Here is a 12,119-nt window from a genome sequence, read left to right as displayed (position 1 = left end):
AGGGACCAGTTTCGTGGAAGACAATTCTTCCATGGATTGGGGCTGCGGGGGTTGGGGATGGGGGGGCAGTTGGTTCAGGCAGTAAAGCGAGTGATGGGGAGCGATGGCGAGTGGCAGATGAAACTTCGCCTGCTCACCTGCTCACGTGCTGCTCACCTCCAGCTGTGCGGCCCAGTTCCTAACAAGCCGTGGCCCGGTAGCGGTCCGTGGCCTGGTAGCGGTCCGTGGCCCGTAGGTTGGGGACCCCTGCTCTAATCTGTTCGCACTGCCTGAATAGCTGAATACTGTCAATACTCCTTTAGAGTATTGATCTTAGTGTATCATCAAATTCGTTTTTTTACATCAGAGTGTAAACATCTCAAGGGCATGGACTTTGTCTTGCTCACCATTGGATCTCCATCACTTTACACAGGACTTGGTACAGAGTAAGAATGAAATACTTTTCAATAAATCAATGAAGAAATGCAGGAATATGGGAATGGGGAGGAGAAGCAGGACACAGAGACGGAGTTCCCACTTCTTTTCCCACTTTGAGCTCATCAGATCTTGCAAGCAGTCATCAACTCCACCCCCAGAACCTGTCACGGGAAATACATTCTGTCCCAAGTCATTCTTTTTTAAGGAGCTGATGAGCTCAGTGTGGTCAGATTCAGTCCACAAATACTGACCAAACTATTTCTAAGTGACAGGTCCTGGGCTAGACACTGTAGATACAAAGATAAGTAAGACTGTTTTTGTCCCCTTTAAACTATTAGACATGACTTTGAAATGTTAGCTCCCACATTTCTATCAAAAGGCTGTTTGAAAAATGTAATAATGGAAAAACTATACTGGCTGTGCTTTGCTTTGGTACATACTATGTTCTTCTGCACTGATGTTCTCCATGAGAATGAAATGCTACTATGTGGTATTTATTAGAGGATCATAGCTGAGGATACTCTATCATCTCCCCAAAGAATCAGCACACACGTCATTTCTGACTTAAGTCCCAGAAGATGCTTTAGGTCCCCTGAAGAATGCTTTTACCCTTCTAAACACTACTAATCATGTAACTGTTTTGGGAGAGTATATAGTGTTATAGTTAGGATGGAAAGCTCCAGAATTCAACTGTCCGGAACTGAATTACCTGCAGTAACACTTCGAGCAGGTTTACATCTCAGCACTTGATTGTCCTCATCTACGTCATCTACCCTGTAGAGTTGTTGTGAAGATTATATCAAGTAATACATGAAAAGTGCTTATAAAAATGCTTAGCACATAGTAAATGATCATGAACTATAAATTAATATCATCACAATGCTCTTCCTTTGCTTTGGCTCCTAGGGAGATTATAGCCAAATTGATAGCTCGACCTTAATAATTGCACAAAGACTGGGACAGACTCCTGAGGAATATAAACATTTAAAGGGTGATGAAAGGACAAAGAGCCCTAGGAACCCGAGGGAGTATTCACAGAAACAGAGGGTGAACCAGGGGTGTGTGGCAGGGACAACCGTAGAAGAGCTACTCTGAGGAGACAAGACTGTCAGGGGTACTAATTACTACTGAGAAGAGACCCATAAACAAATCCATTAACTCTTCAGGGATGGGGACAGAAAGTAGACTGCCAGGGGCTAAAGCAAATATATCTGAATATACAATATGTCCTTTTTCGTGTTATGATACATGCATTCTCTTGCTTAATACTTAACTTTATGATGGAGCAAAGTATTATCCTCATTTTTACAGTTGAGGAAACTAGGCTTGGAGAGGATAAAAGTCTCAGAGCTCATGAACAGTGTGGTAAGGACTCCAATCTAAATTTGTCAAACACCCGAACTGTAGGCAATTCTCTCCTTAGTTTAAGAGTGCAGAAAGTGAAGTAGCTAGAGAAGAAAATAGAGATAAATGAAGGTTTCAAAAGATGGAACAAGCTTGGACATGTTAAAATATCAATGGGAAAGAACAGCAAAAGAGGTACTGATGCTGGAGAAAATGGGCATGGTCGGGGGGCAGTAAAGCCCCTAAGAAGGCTCAGGGTGTGGGCTCCATCTTCACTGTGAAGACTTGTTTTAGACCAGCAGCCATGCTCATATCATGGCAGGCTTTTCTCCAGCTGATACAGTGTTAAAAACTTGAATTTGGATGTCCTCAGGTAGCTCTTATCAATGCCCTACAAGTCACAGAATACTCCTTACCCTACTGCTTCACCTATTTTCTACTATCACTTGGTTTCTAAAGGCATATGACTTTCCACTCCTTGAAAGGCTCTTCCCACTATAAACAGTAAGAACAAACAAACAAAACCGAACGAGTGCAGATGTAAATATGCTTATGGCAAGAAACTGTGGGAGTTCTCATCTGAGGATTTCCATTTTCTCTGTGCAATGAAATACCAAGTCATTTGCTGAGAGGGAGAAGCAAAGTGGAAAGCTGGAGATGTGAGGAGAGTGGTGAATGCCTAAAATAACTGCTGTGAAAAATGAGAGAACTAGAAAAAATAGAATTACAGCACAATTGTGTGGGCCCGTTCGAAGTCGGTAACAATAAACTTACAGCCTTGTTACTGCCTCTGTGATTTTCTCCAGTAGCCCTCATGTAGAAAAATAAAGAGTTGAGAATCTGTCAGGCAGGTTCGATAAAAAGACAGGGAGGAATTCGACAACACTGACAAGAGAAAGGTTTAAGACTGATAACATGATGAAGAGGGAAGAAAAGACATTTAGGAAGATATGGATAAAAAAAAATTATATGGATTGGCAATTCTGCTAAAGATAGGTTGAAAGCAGTTGATTGAAAAACGTGGAAATATAGGAAGTAGTATGTTCAGTGGTCAGCCTGAATTGATAACTTCAGAAGTAAATCAGTTCTGGGAGACAAGGAACAGAACGCGGGCCATGAACCTGAGTGCTAAAGAAAAGAAGAGGTAATCATTCAGAATGAGAAGATCAATGACGTGCAAGGCCAAGGTCGTGGATGAATCTCAAGAAGTAACCCAGGCAGCAGCTAAGGTAGAAAGGAAGACTAAATCTAGACTGCGGGTTCCACTGAGTAAAAAACAATGTCCCAGTGGTCTGCAAATGAAGAAGGTTATAGAGTAGGGCATCTAGATGAAATGAATGCCCCCTCAAAGGTAGGGGTTTATGTGAGTGTGGAAGTGCCAAAATCTAAGATCTAGAGAGGACATCAATACCTTGCCCTGAAATATACAGGGTATAAACTTCTGGAGCAGAGAGCAATTCCATAGGAGATATGCGTATGTGTGTATTTATTATATTGTACATGCATATGTCTGTAACATAGTATATATGTGTGGGTGTGAATATATATATATATATATTCATTCGTTAAATATAAACATTATATGACCAAGTATAAGCAGAAGTTCAATACAGGAATGTACATATCCTACCAAATCTTCTAAGACTTTTCAACTGAAAAACTTCCCCTTAAATAAAATGATTACCCTTATATTTTGAAAAAAATAATCTGCTTCACTTACTATTAGCAAATAAAATACATTAAGGCATAGCTTTGGAAAAAAATAAAAAATAAAAAATGAATCAAACCCATGACTGTGTAGAACTTTAAGGCTAAGGCTAAAGATGGTAGAGAAGACTACTTCGTATTACTCCTATGTATTCTTCCTGACCCGAACTCAGCAATACCTTCTGTGGGAAGACTCCAAGCCCCAAATCTGAGTTAGATGTCTGTCTTACATTTTTCCACAGCACCTGGTTCTTACCTCATCAGAAAACACATCACATGTGCTGTGAGCAGCCATTACTTGCCTCTCACATCAAAGGAAAAACTAAAGGAAATTTTCTATAATTCTAGTACCTAGTACTCTGCCTATAACATAGAAAGTATATAATTAATGTTTCTGGAAAAGAAGGAGCAAAAGAGGATATTAAATAGACTGAAACCAAAGAAGGAAAAAGCTTAATCTTTTCAAACATAAAGAAAGAGAACACAAAATTTCCAATCACCAGCCATTTCTAACAGAAAATTTCTACATAAGAAGTAAATAGGTTTGGTTAACAGCAAGTCTCAATGTCCTTTTTGAATAAAGAAAAAAAACTGCATAGGGATAATGACAATTAAGTCACTGAGATTTCAACTGTTTGCCAGTTTTCTACACATCTAGAATGGAACTGACTTTGATTGCCAGAGTTAATGTCATCTTTTCCATCTCCTAAATTATTCATAAGAGGAAATAATAGAAGGCTATCTCTAGCCTGAAAAAAGTAAATCTGTTATTGTAGTTGCAAGTTTTCTTGTCTTGTCTGTAATCCTCGGTTTTCCTGATACGCACCCTGAAGCTCCTTGAAGACTTGCCTTATCTCTGGTTACAGCCAGTAACCCTCACATAGTAGTTAACGCTGGAAATGTTTGTGGTGTCAACTAATGTTGAAATATAAAGGGACTATACAGCACTAGCATTTAAAATAACCAGCTCAAGATGTAGCAAAAGTGACTTTAAAAATTAAGGATTAATAAATCATCAGTTTTCCAACTGAAATTAAAGAATATTATCATAAATCTGCAAATAAAACACCTCAGTTGAAACAATGATATCAATGCAACATATACGCAGAATTTTCTCAAAGATTTTGAGAAAAGCAGCTTGAAAGGGGCTTCTATTTCTCAGTCTGGGTGGTGGTTAAATGGGTGTGTTCACTTTGTGAAAAGTCAATTAAAATTTCTTTACAACACAAACGTTTTAAAAAAGTAAGACAAGAGGCTTCAACCAGGAAAACGCTAACTGGGGAGAAGTTCTGCAGGGATCCTGGTCTTAGGAATGGAAAGGGGGACATGCAAGGGTCACAATGAAGGGGAAAAGGGCTGAGCAGGATGGAAGGGGGTAATAAAGAGACACTCAGTTTTTTACTCTATATATTTCTCTACTGTTTGATATAAAAACTGAAAAAATTATATTATACAGTGTTTTGGCAAAGTTATCAACTATTAGGCCTTTTATATTTAAAATGAGATGTCTTCTCTCCCCCATCCCCCTGCAAGTCTCTTATTTCCAAACACCACCAGCTGAGCGTTTCACAGTTACAGAATTTCAGAGATGAAAGATAGACTGGAGATAATCTATTACTAACTTCTTATTTCCATGACAAGAACATTAAGGCCTAGGGGGGTTAAGTGATTTGTCCTTAAGTGTGGCACTTCCACACTCACATAAACCTCTGGATTCCAGAGCTAGCAGAGATAGAGCTAGAATTTAGGTTCTTGAACTCATAAATAGTTCATTCCTTTCTTAATTTCAAGTTTCTGTTTTTTAAAGATTCTATTCCATGGAACCTATAAAACCACTGATTGGAAGTTAATATTATTTACTGCTCAAATCCAGAGTGTTAAAAAAACTTATTGCAAATTTTACAGGTTCAAATATGGCACACGCATAATTCATATTTAAATTTGGACTCCCCTCCTTTAAAACAATTACTACAATTATTCCTTAAATATATATTTAAAAAATAATTTGACAAAATAACATCGAACCTAAATGTTTTCTACAAAAAGTAAAAATGTATTCAAAGATTCAATAGGCACATTTTAAACAGCTGCTGTATAAACCCAAAAGCAATTACTTTAGATACAATTTCTAAGCATCATTTAAATCATCTGTCTCTCACACCATGTAACTGAGAAGAGAGTGGTAACCTATGTTTCAAAATAAATCTTTAATAAATGAAGTGATCTCCTGCCTGGGGAGAGACAGAGCAGCTAAGAAAATTAGAAATGGGAAATAGTGTCATTTATCTTATGGTCAATGGTTCAGATCAGAAGCAGTTTACGTTGGATAGCAGTTTAGTGAATGAGAAGAAGTGTCTTGATTAGCTATTCTGAGAAAATGAGAATTCACTCCTCAGAACTCTTACAAGTTTCACATTGCCTATAATCTACTCCAAGCAACTAAATACTGAAAAGAACAAGAAACCTAATTAATCTTTGATTGTTAAAGACTGTTTCTTTAAGAAACAACAGTCTGTTTGCTCCCAGAGACTACTTTTTTGTTGTTGTTAAGATCCTCAAGAAATGTATTATTTAAGAAAAAATTCTGGACTTCTTCTAAGGTCTTAAGGAAAAAAAGACAAAACTGAAGAACTGAAAGTCTACTCTGGGTTAAAAAGAAAACATGAACATTTAAATATTTTATATTACATGATAATCTTCAATATCTTTTCAATAAATGTGAACTCAAACATAAAAGTTGAAGCTTTTCTAAAAGGAAAAATTTTAAACAATAATGAAGAAAGAGATGAGAGATGAAGAAAGGTAACTTTCATCAAGCGTTGTGGACATCAGATTAAGATAGAGACATGGGGTCAAATCTGTCTCTGCTACTAACTGCCCCAGCAAGCCAAGGTCTCCGGACCTTCTCTTTTTTTGGCCACACTGGGTGGCTTGTGGGATCTTAGTTCCCCAACCATGGATTGAACCCGGGCCCAAGACAGTGAAAGCATCAAGCCCTAACCACTGGACCGCCAGGGAATTCCCAAGGTCTCTGGATCTTAACTGCTGCCTCTGCAAAGTGAGGACACTAATTCACCAACTCATTTTATGTGCCTACTATTGTACTAAACATTGTATGACTATTATTCATAACTAGCTCATGGATCTAGCAGAACCCTCCATTGCTAAACCATATGTTGATCTGTTGAGAGGCAACTTTTATAGCCAACGTTTTATTCGGCAAACTACAAGAACAAATTTGAAGTACTGGCCTTTCAACAGGTATTGACCCAAATATGACTGAACCAAAAATATTTAAATCTTAACATTTTAAAATAGACCAAGTGGCTAAATTATCTTTAAAATCTCCCTTACAATTCAAAGAAGTTAATTAAGTATATCAATGCAAAAAGGTATGGTTTCCCATGCCTTTTAAGTGATTTAGATAAGCATTAAAAGTATTAATAAGTGTGGGTAGAAAGAATAAAAAATTAAGTTGATTCACCAGTTTACGGTCAGGTTCAAATAATTTTTTTTTAGCTTTTTTTTGCGGTACGCGGGCCTCTCACTGCCGTGGCCACTGCCGTGGCCTCTCCTGTTGCGGAGCACAGGCTCCGGACGCGCAGGCTCAGCGGCCATGGCTCAGGGGCCCAGCCGCTCTGCGGCATGTGGGATCCTCCCGGACGGGGGCACGAACCCGCGACCCCTGAATTGGCAGGCGGATTCTCAACCACTGCGCCACCAGGGAAGCCCTTTTTTAGCTCTTGAAGCAAATGAGGATGTATGGTGCAACAACAGGTGACTCATTCATGGCAAAAGAAAGTCATTTTTGTTTTACAAGTAAATTACTGTAATTATTTAAAATACTTCAACAGTTTAAACATACACAAACAATTTTATAAATTTTTATAAGTTTTATAAATGAAAAGATATATATTATGGAATTATCATTACATACTGGTAAGTTTAAGAGCAAGAATTTCATATTTTTTTTATCTCTTTCTTCCCTCTCTTCCTCTTTGACTCCCATCCACATCCCCAGGTAACTCACGTTAAGTAACATGTATCTTTCCCTATTCTTCTCCATGTTCATATACTCATGAACACACACAACACAAATGGGAGGATGGATACCTGGTGTAAATCCTAAATCAACTGATATGCTCTAATTCATTCTTGTCAATGATTGCACAATATTCCAGGGTGTACACTGTACGTGGTTTACGCAAACGTTTCCTTGTTGTGTTGACAGGCATTTATGGTTACATACTAGTATTTTACTCTATGGGACAGAGTCCCAGCACTGGGGTTGCTGTGTTGAAGAACGCTTATTTTCCATTTTAACTGATGTTGTCAGATGTCTTTCCAAAAGGCTATGGCAGTTCACTTTTCCATCAGTAACATTTGTATCTTTTTCCTTATATCTACACAGATATCAGACCTTTTCCATTTTTGCCAACCTGAGTTCTCACTGTTACTTTAATTGTATTTCCCAAAATGCTAGCTAGTTTGAGCACCTGGACATTTGGATTTGCACTTTTTGTGAAATGCCTATTATAGTCTTTGCCCATTTTTCCATTGGGTTGTCTATTTCTTGTTAATTTCTAAGAGCTAGAAATAGTGCTGATACTAACTTTTGATCATCTGCATTCCAATTTTTGTCCCAAATGGGTACTTTAAATATTAAACTTTGCCTGTGGTTTCCTTTTTGTCTTTTTCTTTTAAAGCTTTTTGTTTCTCTGTCTTGGCTAAGATTACCCCAACCTCTAGAACAGCACTGTCCAATAGAACTTTCCGCAATGGTGAAAATGTTCTATATCTGTACCATCCAATATAGTAGTCACTAACTACCTGTATGGCTACTAAGACTGAGGAACAGAATTTTAATTAATTTAAATGTAAACACGTGGCCACTATATTGGACAACTCAGTCCAGAACTTAGCTACTCACAGTGTAGTCCATGAACTGGCTCAGGCCAGGAGCACTAATACAGTCCGGGAGGTGTGCCAACAGTGAACAGTCTCAGGCCCCATCCCAGAACTACTGTGTCAGTTTTCATTTTAACAAGATCCCCAGGTGACTCGTATTTACATTAAAGTTTGAGAAGCACTGCTAATAATCATCTAAATTAGGAAGTCTCAAAACTTCTTTGGGCCATGGACCCCACTGGCAATCTGGTAATACTTGTGAACCCCTTCTGAGACTGAAGTCTCTAAAATCAAAAATTAAAATACACAAAATGGCAAAGGAAACAAATTACAGCTGACCCTTGAACAACAGGTTTGAACCGTGCAGGTCCACTTACATGCAGATGTTTTTCAATAATAAATACTACAGTAGCACACGATCCATGGTTGGTTGAATCCACAGATGCACAGTTGCTGATAGGGAGGGCTGACTACAAGTTATATGCAGAATTTTTCAACTGCGCAGAGGGTCGGCACCCCATGTTGTTCAGGGGTTAATTGTATACTGCAATAAAACTACTGAAATATTTTTTAAAGTTATACATGTCCTTTTTTATTAATGCACTGAAGATCAGATCCAGTGAGGGATCTTCAACTACACTGAAGTTGAAGTAGTGATGAGCATAATCTCTAAAGATACCTGCAATAACTACACTGTGATATGGAAATACCTGAATTCTAATGCTGACAGAGTCATCGGCAGTGACAGTCCTACTGTGGTTTTTGTATTTACCTGTAATTGAAGGAAACGCTAAATTTCAGTAAGAAATGAAAATAATGTTTTCCCCATTCCACCTGGAGACTCGTGGACCCTGAGTTAAGAATCTGCATGATTACTGAAGTAATGGCCTAGATTTCCTTCTAAAAATTTTAATCCAACTGGAATTAATATGTGTATATGGTATGGAATGTGAGGACCAACTTTTTTTTTTAACGGATGAATAACATCCAGTTGTGCTAGGACCCTTATACTAAAAAAACACTCTTGGGACTTCCCTGGTGGCTCAGTGGTTAAGAGTCCACCTGCCAATGCAGGGGACACTGGTTTGAGCCCTGGTCCGGGGGGATCCCACATGCCATGGAGCAATGAAGCCCGTGCGCTACAACTACTGAGCCTGAGCTCTAGAGTCCGTGAGCCACAACTACTGAACCCATGTGCCACAACTACTGAGGCCTGCGTGCCTGGAGCCCGTGCTCTGCAACGGGAGAAGCCACCGCAATGAGAAGCTCGTGCACCGAAACGAAGAGTAGCCCCCGCTCACTGCAACTAGAGAAAGCCCGTGCGCAGCCAAAAATATAAATAAATAAATTTAATTTAAAAAAACCCCCAAACCAAACAAACAAAAAACACTCTTTTTCAACTGAATTGAACGACCACTATTGTGGTATATAATTAGACCTGTTTCTATACTTTGTTCTACTGATGTTTGTTTCTCTGCCAATATCACATTTAGTTGACCTCAGTAGTTTTGAAGTATATACTGGGATCTTGGTAGGCCCAGCATCTCAGCTTTCCCCACCTTTCACGTTTCTTCCCCCCACATTTTTCTTGGCAATTTCAGAACATTTGTTTTATTCACATAAACTAAAATCATTTATCCAATCCCAATCCTTGTATGGCATTTCTCTCCTCCACCAAAATATCAAACATAGAAAATAACAAAATTATTGGGATATAATTTAATTTATAATTTAACTTATAATATAAATAAGTGCATTTATTATATATTTTATTTATAATATAAATATATAAATAACTGCATTTAATTAATATATTAACAGTATATATTAATATTAACATATGAACACACATAACAATATATATTTAGTATATATTAATATGTAGCATATATTAATAACAGTATATATTAATATATTATTGTATATAACAGTATATACTAATATATTAATAATAATATAGATAATATAAATGACTGCTTTTATTATATATTATTTATTCAGAATATAAATAACTGCATTTAATTAATATATTAACAGTGGAAAAATTGCTATTTTTATGACTTTGTCTCCTTTCTGAGATATAGTGCTTCCAGGTACAACAATAAGATTTAATCATTTTCTTCATATAAGTCCATTACTTTCCCCATGAATTAAGTATTTTCCCCCAAGTCCATCTCTAGCAGTTATTACTCTAAACCTAGAGAAATGCTATTGGTCAATTACACATTTATCCTGCATTCAGTCACAATATCAGATTTCTACATTAATTTTAGCTGGTTTTTAAACTAACAGAAAAAAAAATTTTAATCTCCTTTCAAATTTTTACATGGATAGTTTTTTTCTTCTTAGTGCATCTGCTAGGTCCCTCTAAGACCATGTTAGGTAATAAGAGCAACTCAGTCTGTGTCTGGTTCCTGATTTTTACAGAAAAAGGTTTTACTGTTTTGCCATTTAGGATAAAGTTTTTGCGGGCTTTTTTTAAGTAAATATTTTAAAGTCTCTTTATTTGGAATGGTCACTGAATTTTAACATCCTTTATCATTTAATGATACAATCACATGGTTATTCACCTTAAACTTGCTGATATAATGGATAATCCTTTCTGTCCTAGAATATACTTTACTTAGTCGTAAAGTATTATTCTTTTGATACAATGCTAGAATTCATTTTTGAACATTTAGTTTTTGCATCTTTAGTAATAAGTAAAATTAGCTGATAGATTTGTTTTGTTTTGCTTTTGTACTATCCTTCTCAGAGCTTTCCATCTTTTTCAATACTAGTTTCATATAGTTTATTTAACTGGAATCAGCTGTGCTTATAGAAATCCACTGTAAACCTATCAGGGTAATCCATCTGTGAACCTGGTAACTTCATCAACAGTACATCTTTACTCACTCTGTAATACCTCTATGGTAATCGTTCTATTCAAGTTCTCCACTTCTGCTAATTTTAGTAATCTATATTTCGTTGGGACATTTTTTTCAGTTTTCAAGCTTTTCACAGAGCCACATGCAATATTAATGTCCAATAATTCCAAACTCCTTATTTTGACTGTTCTGTTTTCTTTCCTAAGATGACTACTAAATGTCTTTATTTTTCATCTTTCTCTTTAATAATAAAGGCACTTTAAGGCGATAGGTCTTCCTCTGGCCCAGCTTTAAATGTGTCTAAAAGATTTTGATATAGAATGTTCTCATTTTAATTGCTTTCTTGTTTTCACTTCCTCTATGATCTAAAAGATATGTTTCTCTTGTTTGTTTTTTGTTTCTTCTTTGATCTAAAAAATGTTTCCTAATTTCTAAACTTTTTCTGCTCACCTTTTAATTATCACTACTAAATTAGGATAAAAATAGGGACTACAAAATCTTTACCTAAAAATTTATTAATTTTACTATGTGGTCAAGTGTATACATGATAGTTCTGTCAACTTTTCACTGACATTTTATTTATTCATTTATTTATTTTTTGGCCACCCTGTGCGGCTGGTGGGATCTTAGTTCACCATCCAGGGATTGAACCAGGGCCCATGGCAGTGAAAGCACAGAGTCCTAACCATGGGACCGCCAGGGAATTCCCTTCATTGACATTTAAAAAACAAGTTATTCCCTGGTCAAGGAATGTTAAGCTCTATACATAGCAACTAAATCAAAATTATTGATTGAATCTATTCTTCTAGCCCTGACTTATTTTTATGTCTATTAAGTCTATCCAGTTCTGTAGAAAGTACATTATAAACTTTCCCC

The 12,119-nt window shown here is 36.9% G+C and overlaps 1 protein-coding gene across 5 annotated transcripts in view; it reads right to left on the bottom strand.

Moving 5' to 3' along the window:
- PIBF1 (progesterone immunomodulatory binding factor 1) overlaps positions 1-12,119 on the bottom strand; it is a 212,483-nt gene that overhangs the window by 169,105 nt on the left and 31,259 nt on the right. The window lies entirely within an intron of this gene.

This window comes from Globicephala melas, chromosome 18 (assembly GCF_963455315.2).
Source record: "Globicephala melas chromosome 18, mGloMel1.2, whole genome shotgun sequence".
Classification (NCBI taxonomy): Eukaryota; Metazoa; Chordata; class Mammalia; order Artiodactyla; family Delphinidae; genus Globicephala; species Globicephala melas.
This window is presented reverse-complemented; position numbering and strand designations above follow the sequence as displayed.